This window comes from Haliaeetus leucocephalus, unplaced genomic scaffold (assembly GCF_000737465.1).
Source record: "Haliaeetus leucocephalus isolate CR32 unplaced genomic scaffold, Haliaeetus_leucocephalus-4.0 Scaffold145, whole genome shotgun sequence".
NCBI classification, from domain to species: Eukaryota; Metazoa; Chordata; class Aves; order Accipitriformes; family Accipitridae; genus Haliaeetus; species Haliaeetus leucocephalus.
In genome coordinates this window covers 136,933-158,882 of record NW_010972581.1, presented here as the reverse complement: position 1 = coordinate 158,882, position 21,950 = coordinate 136,933, and positions in this window count along the sequence as shown.

Genomic DNA, 21,950 nt, shown 5'->3' with positions numbered 1-21,950 from the left:
AGTGGGTCTGTGCTTTCACTCTGCTAGCTTTATTTGCCAGATTTGCTTTATATTCTGCAAATGCTGAACCAATTCATTTGGCAGATTTCTGGACTAGCCTGAGACCAGTTAGGGTTTAATATGGAAACTAAAAAAGTGGATTTCAAGTACTGCACGTTCTAGTATCTCTGTTTGCCAGTAAAAGAGTATATGGAGGGACAGAGCAAATATCAACTGAAATCCAATTTTTGGCTGTCTGCTTTATCAGTGAAGGCCAAAAGTTTCAGTGATTCACCCCAAAGGGAGCATCAAAGTTCACAGACGTTAAGTATTGAATTAATTTATTGAATTCAGAGATATTCCTGGAACATATAGTCAGATCCTCTCATGTATTTATCACCCAATATTGGATAACTCCTTTATACATCAATGATAGTTTTAAAAAAAATCTTAAGAATGTAGGTTTGCCAGAAATGTTCTGAGGAGTAGTAGGGGTAGTATTTCATTTTTTTGTAAAAAAAAAATCAGAATTAACTTAAGGTTTGATTTTTAGCTTTGGGCGGGAGAATATTGAGGTGCTGTTGCACATTTCTCTCCTCCATCCCCTGTACAATTGTGGATGTACAGGAAAAAAGAAGACTTGTTCAAGATTTTGAAAAGATCCCTGCAGTAGAGCAGACTGGTTTCACAACAGCTTTCAGAGTTTCAAAACAAGTGTGAGAATTTGTGCTTGTTTTGAAACCCAAGTACTTCTGAACGTTTTCATGATACCACATAGTATCAATAGCTGTGCCTTCAATTTACAAGTCTTTCTAATAAGAAGAGAAAAGACAGCCCTAGATCTGAGAGGTCTTTCTTTGTCAAAAGGAAAAAAATTTGTGGAGGCACCTTGAATATGATGTGATTTTTTGAAAACAGTTTCTGGAAAAATGTTTCCCTTAGCAAAAAATATTCCAGCCAGCTCTCCTCGTTGTGTCTAAGGGCAGACCCTGAAATTTTTCAGAAAAGATGTGGTGTGTGCTAGTCAGTGTCAGTGCTAGTGTTTAAACAAATATTGCTACAATCAGTTAAAATATACAAACAGAAACTATGCAGATAATACAAATAATAAAATATACAAATTTGCTCTTGCAAATAACACTTCTGAGTTACATCTGCAATCATGATTTCTTATGTTGGTTGAAAAGGATGATGACTTTGGAATATTTACGGAGTGAGCTATGCTAATCATATCTCCTCAGCCACTATAAGGTCAGATTTGGAGGTTACAACTTAGACACTCACACTGAAATGCAGAAGGCCTAATATTTCATTACCGGGAGCTTCCTCGGTTCATTTAAACTAGGGTAAAATAACTACTTTGATTTGTTAGTGCAGTAAACCTGTTTTGCACCGGCATCAATTAGAATGTCAGATGTGAAACAGTAAAGTGAGGATTAGAGACCTGGATTTCTGCATGGAAAGTGAACACTCTAATAAAAAAATACTACAGCTGAATGTGGGGGGTACAGTAAGACAGTGTTCTCACACCAGGTTTTAATTATGGTAGTATGAAGCCTGAGAAACTCCACTGAAATTTTCAGTTTTGCTGTACTGTATTTGAGCAGAATTTCATCAGCCATGGCTTACATCACTGATGTATAATCCTGTTGTAGTTAATTTATAATAAACATGTCCCTGCTAAGCAGTGCTAAAGGGGCTAAAATGAAGTAGATGCTTACAATAAATAGAAACATTTAGCAGTCCTTCAAATGAGAAGTGAGATGAAAGTTCTCACTTGCTACTATAGATTCCTGTCTATAGAGTTTTTGAAATGTTTTCTTCTGCTTCTCCAAATCTCTTCCCGTGGTTTTTCTTTTTCCTTTTGATTTTGAAAAACTCACTGCTCTTCTGAACCTAACATATGTCATATGGATTTGTCCTGTTTTGCAAAAAGGAATGCAAATTGTTGAGAGTGCTTGAGAACTGTTTAAACACCATTGCTTACAGACAAAAGGGGTGCAGCTTTCTTCAGCCTCTGGTGTTTGGACTCTTTCATGGATGGTGTGAACCTAGAGTGTCTGTTGAACAAACGATTGCTCAGAGAAAGGCTCCCAGGGATTTTATTGAAATCAAAATGAGGGAGGCAGCATTTGCATGGAGATCAGGCAAATAACTCGCACATAGCAGTGACAACTCTTTTGACTTGTACCACTGATTTCAGTATTAACTCCTATGCTACAGGTGCAGAAATGCTTGGAGAAGTTTTGCTACTTTGCTTAGCTTTTCCACTTTTGTGTCTCTGCTCTGCATGCCATGGGCACCCAGGTCTTTGGCTGGACTCCTTCTGGAGGACAATATAGGAGATGTTTCAACCTTAGTCTTTGCTGAGACGTGGTTACTGAAGGGGATTGGATCCGATGCATATGACCCTGCTGTTGCTTAGTTTTCTTCTCCTGGTGGTTTCATCTAAGAACCCTGGATGTATGCCAAGCTCCTCCTCAGCTCTTGTGCCTTCTCTGCTCATCAGGCACCCATCGAAGAGGGCTACTGTAAATTTTTCTCCTGGATAGCAGGCACAGGACTCTAGAAAACAGCCAGCAGGTGCAGAGCATGGGGAGAAAGCTATGAGAGGGGTTTCTGACTAGGAAGACTGGACCAGAGCAGGGACTACTTGGAAAAGGATGGTCTGGGCAGAGACTAAGGATGAAGAGGTGAATCTGGGTGTGTTCTGAGTGGCTGTTGTAGAGAAAGAATCCCAGGGAAGAGAAGAGGTGCTGAACAAGTGGGTAAAATAACCTGAGATGACCTCCTCTTTGCTAGATGGGAAATGTGGTTGTGACAAAGAGCCTGTAAGGAAACCGGCTAATACAATACAGAAATATGAAGAGAGAGCACTTAATTGTGTGCTTACACCAGCATATGCCCAAGTGCCTTCTTGAATCAGGGTCCTGCTGCTGTGAAAGCGTAAGACAACTGGATTTATCACTATTTACTATTAATCAATTTCTATTTACGATCGATCAATCTCTGTTTACTATCTCTATTTACTAACTCTGATTACCGTTTATTTGTCACTTTTCCCTTGCTCAGCAAAGACACGTGTAAAGAATAAGCCTAGACTTCAGTAGAATCACAGAGATATTATTTGAGATTGTCACAAGCGAAATCATTGGAGTTTCTTGTTCAGCTTGTAGTTGAAGGTGTCCTCTCCAGAAATCATCTTATGAATCTGTTCACCTTCCCAGACTTGTGGTTTTGTTTGCACAGTAAACTAAATTAATTTATTAAACCAAGTAGTCATAAATAGAAGCTAAATTAAAACTGATCTTGGATGATATTCTAATTGGACCTAGCCTCTTGAGGCAATGTGCTGTGAAGAAGCCTGCCGTTTTCCAGATGCATTGCAGCAACTCGTCTTTGCCTTCATGCTTCGCATGACAAAGACCCACTATCAGCCACAACTTTGACCTGCCTATATGCAAGGTTAATGGAGCTAATCAGGGTATGGGGGAGGGAAAATAGTGGGTGGGTGCATTGCCTGACAAGGAAAGGTAAGATGGGAGCAAGAGATTTTTCCAGAGTGTTTGTAGAGATTCACAACATTGATCTCTGTTTCCCTAAAACCAGGGAAAAAACCTCTGGTGATTGCCTGCCCTTCTGAGTTTTAGTATGCAGCCCACCTACACACAGCCCTTTCTTCTGCAGAAGCTGGCTGTACAGTCTGTCTTGATTAGATCCTATAGCTTTGGCATTTTTTCAAATTCTTTCGATACTCATCTTGTCAAATCTGTCAATTCATTCTTAAAATACTAACAAAACACAGAAGACAAGGCAATGTGTCTAGCCTGGTATTTAAAGCTTTCTTTGTTTTGATGTGCTATTACCCCTTATTTTTCTCCCAGTGAAAGACACAAAAGAGAAAGAATAGATACCAGATCAACAATCAAATTACAATGACTACTTTTTAGCAGTCCATGCTGTTATGATTCACTGTAATCAACTGTGGTACTCCGAGTGCAGGAAAGGAATTGAGATAACTTGATAGAGTACATCTACTATATCTAGGCTTCATCTGGCCCAAATTTTTGCTTCATTAATACTTCAGGTTGCACTAGGATGTTACTTTTTTTAGAGAGATCAGTTCGGGATGCATTCTCATGGCTGCAGTGGGTAGTGGGTTAATATGTGTAATCTGTTTTTTTAGCACAGCTGTTCCACAGAGAGGCTTCAAGTTAAGGATTTGTTATTTTTCATTCTTCTTGGGAAGAATATATAATTTATCTGACTCTGGGAGAGCGTAATCAGCAACAGAATAATACTGAAGAACATAATTATGGTCTTATTGCTGCTTGTGTGTGTCTGTGGAGGAGCCTTGGGTAAGGTCAGATCATGCGCACAGTGTTTGTCCTGACCACGTGTTGTGATGGTGGAAGTGAAATCCAGATGTAAAGGCTGGCTGAGAAAGCTGCAGTGGCTCTGGGTGGCTGAGTGACCAGCACTGCTTAGAAATGTGTACAAGAAAAATGCCTTCTTGGGCCTGAACTTTTGCAGAAGGGGAAGCAGCAGTGAAACTGTGACAGGACTTGCTCACAGCAGTCATGATAATACTAGGACTCAGTCCTGCAGAGTCCATACAAACTCCTTGGCTTCTGGACTCTACACCTCTTTAGGAGGCTGAGGGTTTCTGTTACCTGCTGTAATGACAGTCAAGCAAAGCCTCCTTTCCAGAGCATGCAGCTTGTGGAGAGGGAAATGAAAGGCCTCACCTGGCTTCTCTTTAGCTGAATGGGGCTGCTGTGTTGAAAGCTTCCCTCCCTTTTCTTCATCCCTCCTAAAGTGTGGATGTATGCAGAGATGAACTAGCAGTGAAAAACTTGTGGTGGCTTGTTCTGTGGCTGGGAAGTGGATGAGGTTTTACAGCTGGGATGACATTTCTGTGCTTGCGTGAAAGAAGCAGTGTAGCTTTAAGAGCCCATGAGCCCTGATTAAGTGTCTTATTTTTTACATACATCATAAATAAAACTTCAAAGGTTTGAGAGTGAGGAAAGGGGATGAGAGCACATTCTCCCATTCACTAGAAACCTTTTTGCCTGCCAGAACCATTTAGTGAATCTGCTAAACAGCTTTGTTAAGGTGTTTATCCCACCAAGACAGTTCATAGCTGTGGGCATTCAGGGGTATAGAAACGAATTCAGGCTATGCCAAGCATACAGGACAATGTTTCTGAGCCCAACACAATATAGTGGCTCATCTGCATAATCCCTCCACCCTACTTGAGATGGAGGAGAACGGAAAAGCGGTACATACTATATGTCAACCCTGACAGCTTTATTAAAACTAGAGAGTCTGTTCTGGTCTTGCTGCTTTCTCCTTGCCAGCATTCAGCCTGTAGAGAAAGGGCTGCGTTGACCCCTTTGGGGAGTTTGGAAAAACCTGGAAGGGTGGGAAGGGTGCAGAGATTTCTCTTTATATTCTCCCCCACTGTACATGAAGATGCTGCAGGTTGTCTTTGTCACTCTGCAGATGATGACATTCAAGAGAGAACATATGGCTGTGTGGGCTAGCCTGTGTAAGGTCAAGTGCGTAGCGTGTGAGTAGGGGAAGCCAAAGGCAGGTTTCCAAAGCCGCCAGCTCCTATTTAGGCATGTCCATGAAGTGGCTGGATTTTCAGTAGGCTACTGCTCTCAGTAGGAGTTGCTGGGTGCTGAGCCCTTCTGAAAATTTGGTTTCTTGACAGTACGATGCATCACTTGGTTGAAAAGACTGCTTTCAGCACCCTGTGAAAAATCCCTTCTGTTTGAGTGTAAATAATATCTCTAATATTTCATTTTTTGCTTTTGTGGAATATTGTGGATTTTTTTCTCTGAAAAAGCAAAGAGAGGCTATCTCTATTTATTGGACTTGGGTGATTAATTTGCAATTAATAATTTATTCAGGGAATCAAGTCTTTTTCTGCTTGCAAAAATCGCTACTCTTCAATTACTTGCTCAAGTGCATGTGATAAATTTTTTTACTGATTCAATCTCTTCTCCCCTGCCCCACCCATCCCTTCTCATGGAGTTGGGACAAGTTCAGTTTGGGACCTTGTTGCTCAAAAATGTTGGATAGTGTGGCAGCAGCTCTTTGGGCAGGTGATCACATGTGTCTGTCATGCAGGCATTTAAAATAGTATTGGTTCTAATAAGCATTTGGGGCAACACAGATCAATTCTTAATGGTTTGTTTTTCTCCTTTTTGCCTCCAAAAGGGAGAAAGGAATCATTTACTGAAAAATTTCTATGGCTGAACACTGACATCAAAACATGTTCAAGTGTTAGACTACTGTATTTTGTGTGAACCTACTAAATAAGCAGTGATGCAGGAGGAAGGCAAAAAAGAAATGATGGAAAAGGTCTCAGACCTATGGTTCTTAATCCCTTCCAGTGTTCAATTAAACTATTTGCCTATCGAGTAGTTGTCTCATGTCATAGCCCATACAGATCCTCACAGCCTAGGATTTCCAAAGTTTTGCTCATAGAAAACTAATTAATAAGTAGGACACCAGGTGATAAACCTTATGAGTGATCATCTGCTGTGCAATAATGTTGTGTCCGCTACGCAGAATTTTTATAAAATCCCATGGAGAGCTGTACAGCACATGAATGCAGAGGCATCTGTCCTTGTGCTGTAGTTGAACATTGAAATCAAGGCTTGCAGGTACCCTTATCCACACTATTACCAGCCTGCTGCATGTCCTCACCCCTGGTTTGTTTGGTTTGGTTTGTGTAGTTTCTCTAATTATGTAGATTGTAAAGCCTTCACAACAGGGACTCTACCTTATCAAGTAAATCTGCAGGAGGCAGAGCAATGGGATGGAGAGACTTCTGTACCCTGCCTCTTGATGGCGTGATGGTGGATGCGGTCCTGTGGACTTCAGGGGCAGGATCAGACTTAAAAGTATTTCCAACTCCTTTAATTTTACTGAGCTACTTAGGGAGTAAAGTACAAGGTCTCTAATAGCAGAATTAGTCGAAAGACTGAGATGACATACTTTGTAGAGATAATTCACACCTCCTTCTGTAGTTGGCAAAAGGGACGTCTCTGTCAGATGCTGACATGGAGCTGGCAGCCTGACTGACGTGTTCTGGGGCACCCTCTGGCAGTCTGATCAGTTGAATAATTTTGGCACCTAAAATAACTGCTTAAAATGAGATGGTGTGAATATGTGCCTTCAATATAATTTCAAGCAAAGTCGTTAGAGATGCATCCCATCTTTCTTTCCCAGTCAGTAGATACCTATGGTATGAAGGCTTTTAAGAGGTAATTGAGTTACGGCCATGCAAAGTGAGCTACATGACACTTATCTACAGGTCCTGTCTGAATTTGTATGTGATCAGTACAGCATTGTCCCAGACTGCAGGGCACCTATTGCAGTTAATGTTGGCACCGCATCTCTAGCACAGGTGAAAATCAAATTAAGCAGAGTGTAAAGGTTCCATGGACACCTGGAGGACACCTTAAATTTGTTTAAATTTTTAAACAAAATTTGAACCTTACAGACCTTACGTGAAGGTTAGTTTTCTTTAGTGTTCTTTTGTCTGCTTGAGCTGGTTGCCTGTTCTAGCCTATCTGTGCTGTCTGTCTTACTGCTGGCAGGAGGATTAGTACTTCTGAGGATTGCTCTCCTCCAGGGGCCATTTCTGGGTGTCAGGGATGGTGTCAGTGAACTGCCAGAGTCTCTTGATAATCTGCATTTACCACAGCACCGCTTTTCTTCAATAGACAAATCTGTCAGAGAAACTAAGTAATGAACTTTATGCAAGCATTCTCCATGAATTAATGCTAACTAAATCAAAAACAAGCCTCGCCCGCTACTCTTAGCAGCTTATTTCCTTCTCTCTCTATACATGAGCGAATGCTGACGTACATGCTAACTGCACAAATAGCACAGACCAGTGGAGGGTGTCCCTAGGATGAAAGCCACAACCAACTAGGCAGCGTGGCCATCAGTGAGTTTTGGGACCATGCTTGTAGTGAGAGAAGAGTATGACAAGGGCATTTTGGAAGATGCTGGATCAGATGATGTGTCTCACCATGTTTTATGTACCCATAATTCCCAAGCAGCTTGCCCTTCAACATCCCCTTTTAAATTGTTATAAATGATTTAACTTGAACAAAGAACGGTGTACATGAGGTGATAGAAAAAATTGCTTTAAATAAAGCATCCCATGTTGCTCTTAAATTCCCTCTTGAATTTTGGGTTGTGACTGGCTGGTATCAAAGTCCTCATGTGCTTAGGCAGTTAGCAGAAATCCTGTGGAGGTTGAAGCAGTGGCTTGTGTCTGCCCGAATGACTGTGCCCATGTCTTTTAGCCAGACCAGACTCCACGCCTGTGTACTGAGGTTGTTAGTCCTTCTCCACATTCCAGCAGAAGGATGAATTAAAGGTGTTTCTAACATGAGAATTGTTTTGATTCGGAAGTATTGAGGCCCCTGTAAGAGAGGAATTTTGTTGATGTAAAATCACCACATCGTCATAACTCATCTTCTGTGAAAATGCTACGCCTCTGGGGAAAAAAAAAAAAAGGAAAGAAAAGAAATTCCTCAGGGAGAAAGATAGTATCTGATAAGTGAAATTAATTATAAATTGGGAAAAATGTATGGTAAAACATGCAAGCAAGATCTTATGAAATAATTTTGTAGGATTTGTTAGAATAATTTTTGTTTTCTAGATCATATTTTTCTTGCATAAGAGATTGCTAGTGTTTATAAAATGTTGTAATCTACTAATTGCTTACTAAGCCTTTTCAAGCTGTATGGATGTGCAAGTGTTTCACAGAGAGAAAGCTGCCCTACTAAATATTGCTCAGAGCAGGAAGTGAAAAATGTCTAGTCAGAGAGACCAAAGCCAAGATAGTAAGCTTAAAAATCATGGCAGAAACTTGATTCTAACCAGATAAAATGCTGCTTGAATCCCCCTATAAAATAAGCCCCAAGGGTGCAAACTACATTTTATGAGATGGTTCCCCAAACACCCGTTTTGTAACTGCATATAACCTGAATGTGTGTTTCCACAGACTTTCTGTAGCAATTTGTATAAGGCTTATTGTATCACACAGATACAATACTAAAAATAACATTTTAGTTAGAAAATACTCACTGGGAAGCAAAAGAGAAGGGACCTGTGGGAAACCCTATTTATTTGCATTTGGTGTTTGCATTTCTTGCTGTAAATGTTTAATACATGCCTCTTGTTTCAGATTGCATGAGCCCTTAATTTGCATTATCCAGCACCATCTGTATTCAACAGACTACAAGAAGAGGATAGGCAATGCCCTGGCTGTTGTAATAGCTAAATCAATTTTTTGAGTAATTTTTACACACACATTACATAGGTGCATACAATTAGGTTCCAGATTCTCTGCCAGCAGTATTTACCGATAGGTAGTTGTGGACCATTGGGGGCTATCAGGTATCAGAAAGCTGTCCGTGGAAAAAGCTATTGAACAAAACAAACGAACAGCAAGAAACCCTCTCACTTCTCCAGGCAAACAAGTAAAGCCTAGAAGTTGAAAGTGACCCCATTTATTGTTTGTTTTAAATGAAAATCATGGGGAAATTGCTGTACAGAACAGTCCAGAGTCCTGGGTAGTTTACTTAAAACCCGAAAACTGTGTTACATGAATTAATAACAGTGACAAATATTACTGTAGAGTGCTAAACATCTTGTTGGTTCCTGATCCAGCAGAAGGTGAGCACAGGTTATTGTCTTTCTGATCTGGTATATGTAGCTGACGTGGGCTTTAAAAGAAAGCCAGTGCTTTGTTTAAAGCAACAAAAAATCTCAGGTCTGGCATGGAAATGAGAGGAGAATGAAGGCATAGAGGTTCACAAGGCAACAAAGAGCTGGGAATTTTGTTGGGAACCTTCGTAAATTGTCTCATGGATGATCTGGATGTGTCTGCAGGAGACAGAAGTGCAAAAAGTATTTTTAATACTTTGGAGACCAAAAGACCCAAAGAAATCTCTCCCTCCTCTCACAATTAATTTAAAGATAATCAACAAAAAGTCCAAGCCAAAAAATAATTAAGCAAAAGGAGATAGACATCTCTTACAGAATTGGTTCTGCCAGAAATGTATTTGTTGTAATATCCCACTAGTGGCCAGTAAAGGAAATGGAAAGAGAAAGTCATGCCAAGATTACATATTCACAGCTCTGCCTACTCTGTTCTCAGTGCCCAGAAGCATGAAGGCCTGAAACAACATCATTTTTAACTTTAAACTAACTCTTGTCATGTGGAAGTGGAAGATGAGCTAGATCTAAGATAAATATAGCCCTTCTGCTACAGAAAAGAAAGTTGGATTCTAAAGATCAGACATACTTGTAGGGCAGGCAGCAAGAGCCCCATGCTGCTGAGAAAAAGACTGACGCTTAGCCTATTCCTTGTGGTTTAGGTGCTTACTTGTCCCAGATAAGAATAGATAAAGTAGGGAGCAAGCTGTGTGTAATGGTGCTAAAGCTGCAATGCACACCAGTTGTGTAAACTGAGAACCAGGACGCAATTTTTGGCTTGCCAAGGCCTGGGGAAGGCATAGCAAACAACGGGGTATCCCAGGTAGGTCTGAGATTGCCATAAGACATGGCATCTCCTCCTGCCAGTGGTCAGTCTGGTCTAAGAAGCAAAGCCTCTGCAGTGGGAACTGTAATGTAATGATGGTTTAGGTGAGTGGTCCTGCACACCTACAGATGAGTAGGAACTTCCTGTAGTAATATCCAAGAGTGAAGTTTGTTTCCTCACTGCACCGTCAAGGCTCTGAATGAGCTATTACAGTCTGTAAGGCAAATATGTATTTATTCAGGCAATTTTTAAAAAATTTACTTTTGATCCAGTACATGGTAAAAGGTCCTAAGGAACCAGCTATGTAAATCCTTCCTTAGCTGTATAAATACACTTTTTATTCTCTCTGTAGTTAACTTTCATGTGATGGCACGAAGGATGAATGATGATTAGCTGGAATCAGTGCTCAGGAAACAGGGAGAGCAGGGAAATGGATTCTATTTCATAAATTTTCTTGTGAGACTCTAGTAATTAAACACTTTCCAAGTGGGGTAATAACCAGTAGCCTTTATTCATCACAGTATTTATCCTGGCTCTGCCATTCAGGTTGGCCCAGTCGTATCACCTCCATTTCCTCATCTGTACAATGGGAATAAAAGTATTGACCTTCTTAATAACATCTCTCTGAGATGGAAAGAGAGCAAATGCTCTGTAAGATCTGTATAATTATTGTTAACTTCAAGCTATGAGCAATTCCCGTGGAGTTGATGGGACTGCTCACATGTGGGGTTAGTTATAGTACTGGGAGCCACTGATGGCTGCAAATCATGGAAAACTGGCTTTCTGATGGATCATAAGTCTGCTTCTGGAGAGCTGGTTTTGCTTTCCATATGGGCTGGGACTTTCAGTGATGCTTTAACAAGTTAGATGCCTGGGAATTGGATGCCTGACTCCTTCAGGCTCTTTTGAAAGTCTTCCTGAGAAAACAGAGGGTTGCTGTTGGAATTGCAGTCTAAAATTACAAACAAGCATGTACAAAAAAAAAAAATGAAGTGGAAATTGTAGAAGGAGTGGGGGAAAGGGTCGTAAGTTAGTTTGGAAAGGGAAACTTTACTGGGAAATTAAGATGAAAATTGAAAAAAACACTGACAGTTGAAAAGAAATTCTGGTTTTGCTATTCTAATGCGAGTGTAAACATTTTATAAGAAAACCGATAGTGCTGGGAGGGTGGAATTCTGAAGTACAAAGCGCATGGGAACACTCGTGGTTCTTTTTTTCTTAATTGGGTCTGTATTAAATTCCTGTTTGGATGGACTGAAATACCAAAATAAGTAGCCTGATTTTCAACAACACCCTGAACAGTCTCCATTAAAGAGAAAACAAGCGATTGTAGCCACCTACATTTGAAAACCTCAGCCACTGCTTTTCATTGATGCCATTTGCTTTCTTTTAGTTATGTCAGTACCAGAGAATCATCTCACTTGAGCCATGATTTCTCTTCCATTTTAAGTGGGTAATATCCATATGTAAATTTTCTAGAAGGGTCTCTTGTCAAATGCAGGGGGAAAAAAAAAAACCAGCAAAACTTCTTGGCAACAGCTGGGAAGAACATCAAGAAGGAATCTTTTTTTCTCAGCCTTGGAAACATGTTGGCATTCACATCTCTGCTCAGTGCTCTGCTTGAGCTGTGTGCTTATTAGTGCTCTTAGAGTGCAGAGAAACTGCACTGGTTCAGTATATATGCTTGTCCCACGTGCTTTGTTGTTATTTTAAGACAAAAGTCTCTGTAGGTGCATGCTACAGTACTGACCCAAAGCTCAGGAAAGCTAGTCCTTGCTGACGTCTGTGTGTCTGTACCTACACCCTCTTCCCTCAAAGTCCCTAAATCCCTGTTCTGTGTCCCTCTTATACAGGGATTGAACTGATCCAGAATGTCTTTGTGCTTGTATTTCAAACGCTTGCTACCTGGGTGTGGTCTGGGAAGGGAAGAAGTCGTGTGGCCTTTTGGGGGAACTGTTGCAAGCAATAGTTAGCAAATGGAGTGACAGGCAGGCATGGGATACCCTGTTCTTTATTTGCTTTTAACATCAGTATGGTTCAGGGATATTGAGGGGGTTATCACTAGGATCGGGCTGCAAAGAGGGGTTTTTTCAGCCTGAAATATGAAAAGCGTGTTCCTTTTTTAGGCAGAAAAGCCCAGGAAGGTGGCCCTTGTAATTACTGGAAATCAGCAATCTGTCTGCTGTCATTCAATTTAACCCATGCAAACTTGCCATGTGCAATGGATCCACTCAGCGGGTGTGATTTCAAAGAAGGAATAGTCCATCTGGTTTATCCAAATGCTGCTTTAAAGGAGGATGTCTGACAGGTTTTTTCAGACCAAGAGTGCAGCAGACTGCCTGGAAGCTGGTTACTTACCGGCTTGGATACAAAAGATCTCTATATTAAGCATGCTGTCAAAGTAATAGTAGCTGATAGTATTAGCAGAAGCAGCCAAGTAGGCAGTGGGAATGTTGTGGCTGAGCAGGTAAGCCAGAGCTCAGCAAACTGTTTGTAATGTGAGGTGACTCACGTACACGGAAGAAGAAAGGCTCACCTGTTCTGGATGGACAGGGATTTTTATAAATAACTCTAATTTGTAAAACCTGCAGTGGAGTTTGAGGATGTGCCTTACAGCAAAAGAGATTCAAAGGGGTTGCAAAAATGAAGAGTAGTCATAAGTACAACTGCATCCTTATTTCCTCTCCTGAATATGGTGCTTCCTTTCTGATCTAGCTGTTCTGGTATTACATTTCAGAATAATTAAAAGACAATTGCACCTATTTTTCTTTTTCAAAGTTCCCAAAGCTGCTGCTAAATATGTTGTCTTGCATATTTGTCTGCTTAATTTGTGCCTAGAGATGCTTTCTCTTTATTTTTCTTTCCCTCTTTGAGATTTCAGGTTACTGGTCTGGAGAAAATGGGCAGTTTGCCTTTACATTATATGAATAGCAGAATAGGATTCTGTCACAGATGAAAGTACTATATTTATGACTCATTATAATCCATTCATGGCTTCACGGACCTAGAGCCCTCCAGGGAGTGCCGCAAACCCACATAATTTTCCCAAGTGTTACATTTTGCATTTGGATCTTTGGTTTAGCTGACAGATATGAAAAAGGAAGAAAAAAGTGTAGGAAGGCAGAAAGTCCATGCAATTGTGCGTGTACAGATGCTGACCAGTGATAGCAGCAACTTCAATTCAGGCCTGCGCCAACGTGCTCCTGCTTCCCATTCCCTCTGATGCCGTAACAACCACGAGGGGCAGGGGTGAACTTCAGGAGCTGGCAGAGATTGGCATGCCTTTAATGATAGCAGGCCCATTGCAGTAGATAAGCGTTGGCACGACAAGTCTCTGTTGTGCTGGAGCAGGCTAATGGAGTGGCTTTATGGATATTTACATATTGGGATGCCACCCAGAGGGACCTGCACAAGCTCAAGAAGTGGGCCCATGTGAACCTCATGAGGTTCAACAAGGCCAAGTGCAAGGTCCTGCACCTGGGTTGCAGCTGCAACCTGGCAACCCCCAGTATCCATACAGGCTGGGGGGTGAAGGGATTGAGAGCAGCCCTGTGGAGAAGGACTTGGGGGTACTGGTGGGTAAAAAGCTGGACACGAGCCGGCAATGTGCACTCGCAGCCCAGAAGGCCAACTGTGTCCTGGGCTGCGTCAAAAGAAGCGTGGCCAGCAGGTCGAGGGAGGTGATTCTGCCCCTCTGCTCTGGTGAGACCTCACCTGGAGTACGAGACTGCCTTCAGCTCTGGAGGCCTTCAACATAAGGAAGAAATGGAGCTGTCAGAGCAGGTCCAGAGGAGGGCCACAGAAATGATCAGAGAGATGGAACACCTCTCCTCTGAAGACAGGCTGAGAGAGTTGGGGTTGTTCAGCCTGGAGAAGAGAAGGCTCCGGGGACACCTTATTGCAGCCTTATAATACTTAAAGAGGGCTTATAAGAAAGATGGGGACAGACTTTTTAGTAGGGCCTGTTGCGATAGGACAAGGGGTAATGGTTTTGAACTAAAAGAGGGTAGATTCAGACTAGATGTAAGGAAGAAATTTTTTACAATGAGGGTGGTGAAACACTGGGACAGGTTGCCCAGAGAGGTGGTAGGTGCCCCATCCCTGAAAACATTCAAGATCAGGCTGGACGGGGCTCTGAGCAACCTGATCTAGTTGAAGATGTCCCTGCTCATTGCAGGGGGGTTGGACTAGATGACCTTTAACAGTCCCTTGAACCCAAACTATTCTATGACTCTGTCATCTACAGAAAGGAGCTTGAAGTCCTATGCAGGAAAGCTACTGTGCTACCTTTTCATAGTGATGTCTGTCAGTACTTGGAATTGCCTAAAAATGCAACTTCTGGTATTTATGCCTGCAGTGCCCCAAAATGCAGTGATCTGGTATTACTGAGAAGATTTCCTGGGTAAAAATTAATAGTCCTCAGACAGGTGCTATCAAATCTTTATGGGGACAGAGTGTCTTGGACAGTGGTGACACAGATCATGTGTTTAGGACGTGCCTTGCAGGAAAGCTGATTGCCGCTTTAGTCAACAGCTTTCCAATTGCTGTGCTCAACTGGTGTGTTGCTGTGGTGTCTGCGTAGTGGTGTTGTGACTGACCGAGTAGTCCAGCTTTAGTAGTGTGGTAGAGCAGGACTGGCTTTGAGGGTTGCTTGTGTCTGAAAGCTTTTTTCTGGCTTGGTTTTAAAGAGCCAATGTTTGTCTCTCTCCTTAGCATGGGAAATAGTTCTGAGCCATATTCACCTTGGTCTGGTTCGGGAAGTCCTGCTGTGGTTTGGGGGGGGATTTTTTTTATTCTGATGATGTTATTCTGTGTATTAATATGCTTTTCATTTGTGGTATGTGTAGTATGTCCAGAGCTGTCCATTTCTAAGTGGAAATCTGGCTACACTGATGCCAGCCCTACTCTGTTATTAACCCTCTGAATGCCTTCATCTGAGGGAATATAATTGTGGATGTTTGCAACTGGGAGTGTGGGGTTCTCTGTTAACTTGAGATGGCTTCATTGGGATTAAAGTGTCACCTCTACCAATGAAGCAGAGAAGGAAAACAGGGGCAGTAAGGTACAAGAGGCCAAATTCAGGCCTTGGGGAGATAAACATGGGTTGCAGTAAATGAGTGAGGGGTTCAGATCTTTTACTTCAACATACAAAATCTATTTCTTGTATTTTCTAACATGATTTGCAATCCCATTGCCTGGTTTTGTATGGAGTCTGAGGAATTCCTTGCAGTCTCTTCTTTGTCTGATGCCTTCCACAGTTATTATTCCTGCTTCATGATCCCTCTCCTCTTTTTCCCTCCAAACCTTGTTTTTTCTAGTCAAGAGGAGACAGTGAGTCACTTCTGATCGCTTTGTGGCACCTGTTAATTTTCTGCTGTTGCTTAATGGAGCACTTCACAGAAATATGCTCCATTTCATTCTTGCACCACTGAAATACTGTCAGGCTGTGTGTGATGATTAGGGCAAAGAAGAGGAAAATATCATAACTCTTTCTCTAGGAAGTTCATTGCAAAGTAGCAGAAATTCTGTATCTGCCATGAAGTGAAGGCTGTATGGGTTACCTGGGGAGTGCTCTGCTGTCTAGGGTAGAGTGGCTCTGCAGCAGGGACGCAAGAGCACTGTTTACGCTGGACTCACCAAGGAGGGATTGCCCTTAAACCTGGCGGCTTTGAGAACAGATCAGGTCTTCCAATGGCAGTTCAGCCTCTGTGGCTCCACAGGTTTCCCTGGAATGTTACCTGCTGAGACTTTAAAGAAATGTCTTAATATGATTGATATGATCTGAGTAAAATTTGATTTAGAGAGCTATTCAGGAATTCAGGACACTTATGCACTGAGTAAGTATGGATTTAATGGCTTAATTTAAAGCATCCAAGTTTTAAAACGTTAGACTTGGGGTGGTAATGTTTCGTACGAATACTCAGAAGTGCTTAAAATCAATCAGGATCCATCCCTTTGCTCTGCAGGCAGGATGGTAGTTGCTAGTGAGAACACAGAATTGTCCATATGCATGCAAATACTGCATATGGTAGTCGCCTGTAATCAGAATAGAAAGTAATAATGACAGCTGAGCTATGACAGCGATGTAGTTCTGGCTGATGCTTTTGACAAGTACGTTTGTATGTAGAAATCATGGATGCCTCTCTGAAATGCTGCTACCTCTGGGGAAAAACAACTGCAGTTACATTTATGGCAAATGAAGCTGTTGAATCAAAGAATCCTCATCCTAATCTTCTCCACTTGGCCAGCTTTTTGCATTGTGATCACTATATAGGAAAGCTTTTAGATGTATACTTAACCAGATATCTTCAGTGAGTGCACAGTGGAGTTCCTTTCATCAGCTCCACAGTTCTCATAAAAGTGAAAGGATGTAGATATGTATTTGTATGCTTGAGTTTTGAGAGCAACACTCCATTATATTTTAATCCTGCTTGGATTGTGAACAGAACAGCCTCCAAACAGCATGGCTACCCAAGTTCTTACTTGCACTTTTGATGCTTTAGTGACTGCAGATGTACTCAGACCTCCTTCTGTTGCTTTTGCAATTGGCTAGAACTGGTATGTAAAATTTTGACTAATATAGAAACACATATCATATGTTAACTGGGACTTCCTGGGTAGGAGGCATAATATCTAAATATTTTCAAGAGCGATTTTCACAAGTGACAGTGCTGTTATCCTGCCTTTCAAAAACATGGCTAGGCAAAAAAAAAAAAAAATATAATTAAAAAAAAAAAATCTGATTAAAAATAAAAAAAATTCCCAGTTGGTATTCTTCTTAATTTTGCAGGATTTTATTCAAAGCATTTTAATATACTTTTCTTAGGCTAAATGCCAAGACATGGTTAATAATGGTTGCACTTAACTGAACAATCCTGAGAAATTAACCCGAAAAATACGGACAATTGCTTTTACTTGGGCAGGTTGGGAATAGTGTGATTTTGTGAGGTGTTGAGGGCTAGGGTTTCTTGAAAGAAGCAGTTGTTCACAATAAATCATAGTCGCTGTTGATCTCCCTGGGTTGTTTCATGACTATTAATAGAAGTTAGTTGTCATTGTTTCAAACATTAATTACTGCTCTTAAGCACAAGCTTAAACTTCTTTCGGAGACAACCCTTTCTGCATAAAACAGGCTTATATCAGATGACCAAAATTATCCATTAAGTCATGGTGAATCAAATCATTTGATCCAGTGAAACCACAAAAAAAAAATACTGAGTTTTTAAAATTTGGAACACTGTTTTGACTGTTTGGGGAATAAAACGTTAAGTGCAACTTCAGCAAGAATTGAAAGCTTTCAGCCCTCAGCAGAGGAGACCAGTTCCTTGCAGGGCTGAGGCTGCAGGTAGTACCACTGCAAGAGTAGACTTGGAGGGGCCTGCAAGAAGCAGATTGCTTTTGTGCTAGTAGCAGAAGCAAGTGTGGCAGAGAGTGGTGGATCCTTGTGAGGAGTGACTCTTTACAGCTCTGTCCCCTGTAGCTTTTCTGTTGTCTACTAAGCATGTAGACATTCTTCTACATTCTTCTACATACTAAGCATTCTTCTTTGAGCACTAACTTGGGTCTCTCACCTCCCTGTCCAGCTGTTTCCAGTAACTGAAGGAAAACAGTATCTTTGTGTCGTGGTGTAACCCCAGCCAGCAACTAAGCACCACACAGCTGCTTGCTCACTCTCCCCCCCGTGGGATGGGGGAGAGAATCAGAAGGGTAGAAGTGAGAAAACTCATGGGTTGAGATAAAGACCATTTAATAGGTAAAGCAAAAGCCGCTCACGCAAGCAAAGCAAAACAAGGAATTCATTCACCGCTTCCCATGGGCAGGCAGGTGTTCAGCCATCTCCAGGAAAGCAGGGCTCCATCATGTGTTAACAGTTACTTGGGAAGACAAATGCCATCGCTCCAAATGTCCCCCCTTCCTTCTTCCCCCAGCTTTATCTGCTGAGCATGACATCATATGGTCTGGGATATCCCTTGGGTCAGTTGGGGTCAGCTGTGCCAGCTGTGTCCCCTCCCAAATTCTTGTGCCCCCCCAGCCTCCTCGCTGGTGGGGTGGGGTGAGAGGCAGAAAAGGCCTTGGCTCTGTGTGAGCACTGCTCAGCAATAATGAAAACATTCCTGTATTACCAACACTGTTTTCAGCACAAATCCAAAACATAGCCCCATACTAGCTACTGTGGAGAAAATTAACTCTAGCCCACGCAAAACCAGCGCACTTTGAGATGTTCATCTTTCTGCCAAATGTAATTAAATTGGATCAAAAAGTTCAGAAGTTTTGATGGAGGATTAATAGGCAGAAACAAAGACAGCATGCCTCCAGTTTCTTTAAGAAAGCACAGTATTCCCAACTAGAGAGAATTACTGTCTCTTAAAGCAATCTGGTTTTATAAACACATTGCTGAAGTTTGCCTAAAAACTAAGCCATCCTTAGAAAATGAGATTCTGCGTTGGCATATGCCAACATATTTCTGATGAGCTCGGCTAACTGACTGTCCTTCTGGAGTTATTTATTTAGTCCTTTTCAAATTATTTAGATTTTTAATTAGAAGCTCAATGGCATTGAGCTTTGGCAACTTGATAGCAGAAGTAACTGCATCTTCTTTAAGGAAACAGCTTTCCAATTGACATAACCCTGTGTGAGAGGGAGGGGGGAGGAGGTGGGAACAGCCTTTCCCATAGTATCCCAGGAAGAAAACAACTTCATGGATTAGGAGCTTAATTAGGACTGAAATCCATAGCAATAAGTGGGGAACAAATATAGTTAATTTGATTAAGCCTCAGAGTGAATGAGTTGCACACTGCATTGATTACTTTAAAGCAAATAACAAAGGCAAGGCTGTTTACTTTATGGTACTATTACTGCAAATGAAATCAGTATCAAGCAGGTTGCTGGGGAGTGTAGCTAAGACAACCTCATAACCTCATCTGCTGATAAATGAATCTTTAGCTAATCAGTAGACTCAGCATGGAGGCTACTCCAGCAGACTGTAAGTGAGTCACAGCAAGGCAGGTACCCTCCTAAACAAGAAGGCTAAGAAATAAACAGGCCCTCGATATGCAGTAAAGGTCAAGCAGTCTTTGTGTTTGAGAGTATTCTTCAGAAAAATACAAGTGCTGTCTCGGGGAGGGCATGAAGGAATGATATTGATTATGCCCAACGCAAGAGAGCAATTTGTAGGGCTTTTTAGGGGAATTTACATCAACAGGTGGACACCAGAATAACCTACTTAAAACAATATCCTGGCACTTTTGCTGCTGACATGAGAAGGGAGACAGTTTCATTGAACAGTGGGAGAACTGGAGAGCAATCTTTCTGAGGGTTCATCACAGTATTAGTTCTCTGCTACAACTCACTGAGGTCGTCTGTGGGGCTGGCTGGCTAGACATGTCTTGGGGTGCCGTTACCTCTGCAGGTGGTGTTACCCAGAAGAGAAAGCAGGGCAGTTCTTCCCCTTCCCCCTCTGCTCCATGCTAATACACTGACTCTGCACGTATGCGGTGACAGAGAAACCATGCGTGCTCGTTTGCCTAAAGTTTACATTGATCAGGTGCTGTGCTGAGAGTAGTCCATAGGAAGAGTGAAGGGAGCACTTCTCCTAAGCTCCTTTTGCTGGAGTGGGTACTTCAGTACAGAATGGTGGTCCTTAACACACCGTGTTGGCTTTTAATTAGCACCAAGCAGATCCTAACTGCGCAGTGTTCCCTGAGGAGGTAAGCGCTCCCCTGCAAAGCTTGTGGGTGCGAGCATGTGAACAGTCCCCACAGAGCCTTCTGCTCCTGGTATTAGCACAGGAGAAATAGCTGCCCTCCCACCCACTATAGATAATTGTATTGCTCCTGCATCTCTGAAAGTATGATAGATGACTGCTTGAAATTTGGAGACAGGAATTCTTCAAAAGCCCCTGCATCTGTTCTCAGTCCAAGCAAGCACTCTCAAGAGGCCAACTTCCCATAGGCCATCATGCATAATGTGGATGAAACCTCTTGAATTATTGATCTTGCAGAGGCATATAATTGTAGCTTACACAGTGTGTTTACTCTCAGTGCTTTGATTTATCAGATCTTATAATAATGTTCTCACTTTTGGCGCTCGTAAAATGCAACTGGCTTGCAGTTTAATAAATATTGACTTCTAGCCATTTGCTGCTTTGTGATTATTCCTCTTAAAGAACAAACTGATTGCTTGCTTCATTCAGCTCCACTGCAAACGGTGCAGGAATGGAACACTTCTAATATTGTGTTTTCCCACCAGGGGAAGACTTGGCTCAGCAGTGTCCTTCCCATGCTTTCAAGATCAGGGCACTCTTTCTCTAACTGATGGGCACCTGAAGATAATTGTGGTCACCCTAAGGGTCAGCAGGCATGTCTCCTCCCTAGAGAGAGACCCTTTTCCCAGCCCTTTTTTTGTGCTGTTTACCACTTTTAACAAATGAAGCTGTTCCCTGTTGCTCTGATTAGAATGAGGAGAATCCCCATCCTTTACCTGGTAGATCTTGTGTTTAACTGTCTCATCACTGAATTGTTGGTGTGTGCAGGACACTGGGCTAGGGCTGCCTGGGGAACTCCTGCCAGAGGGGAGGAGAGTCCAACTGGGTATTTACCTTAAGCAAGACATGTAATCCAGCCCCATCTTCCAACAGCTGGAGAGGCTTTTTCTGCTACTGCAATACCAATGTTGGTGACATACCGTGAAGAACATTTTAGGTCATACCCTGTCTCTAACCTGAGATGCTCATTTTCCATTTTGCATCTATGCAGTTTATCTCTGTTATGTGTTATCATATATCGACACTCCTATGACTGACAATAATCATAACACTAAACAGAATACACAGTGGAAGTATGTAGTGATTGATAGTCAGGACACCTTTCCAAGAACGTCAAATGCTTGTGTTTTGGATGTAAAACCACGAGGATAATGAGGTTTTATCATTTGAGGGGCTCCTGCTGTCCTAGAGGCTTTTTCCTAGGTTGGAGACTCTTCGTGTTAGGTGGAATACAGACACACAGTGGGAGCTTGTCAGTCACGCTGCTTGCAGCTCAACAAACTAGAGAGCGAGGGTGGAAAAAAACCACAGATGATATCCTAGATTCACAGCCTGATTAAATGACTTTCCCTTGGCTCCCATAGCAGGTCCATGGCAGATCCATACAATGAATCTACATTTCTTGGTTGTCAGTCCCATATTATGACCCACAAGCTCACCTGGCCACACCTGTCAGCACGGGAGTCAGAATGAAGACTAACAATTTTAGCCAAGCCAGCAGAATCACAAAATGTTATGGGTTGCATTTGCAACACTGCCAGTGTTGAGTTCCCTGGCCGTCTTCCTGTTAATTGACAGTAATACCAGAGCAGTCAGTTCAAGGAAAAATTACTCGTTCTGCCCTCTTCA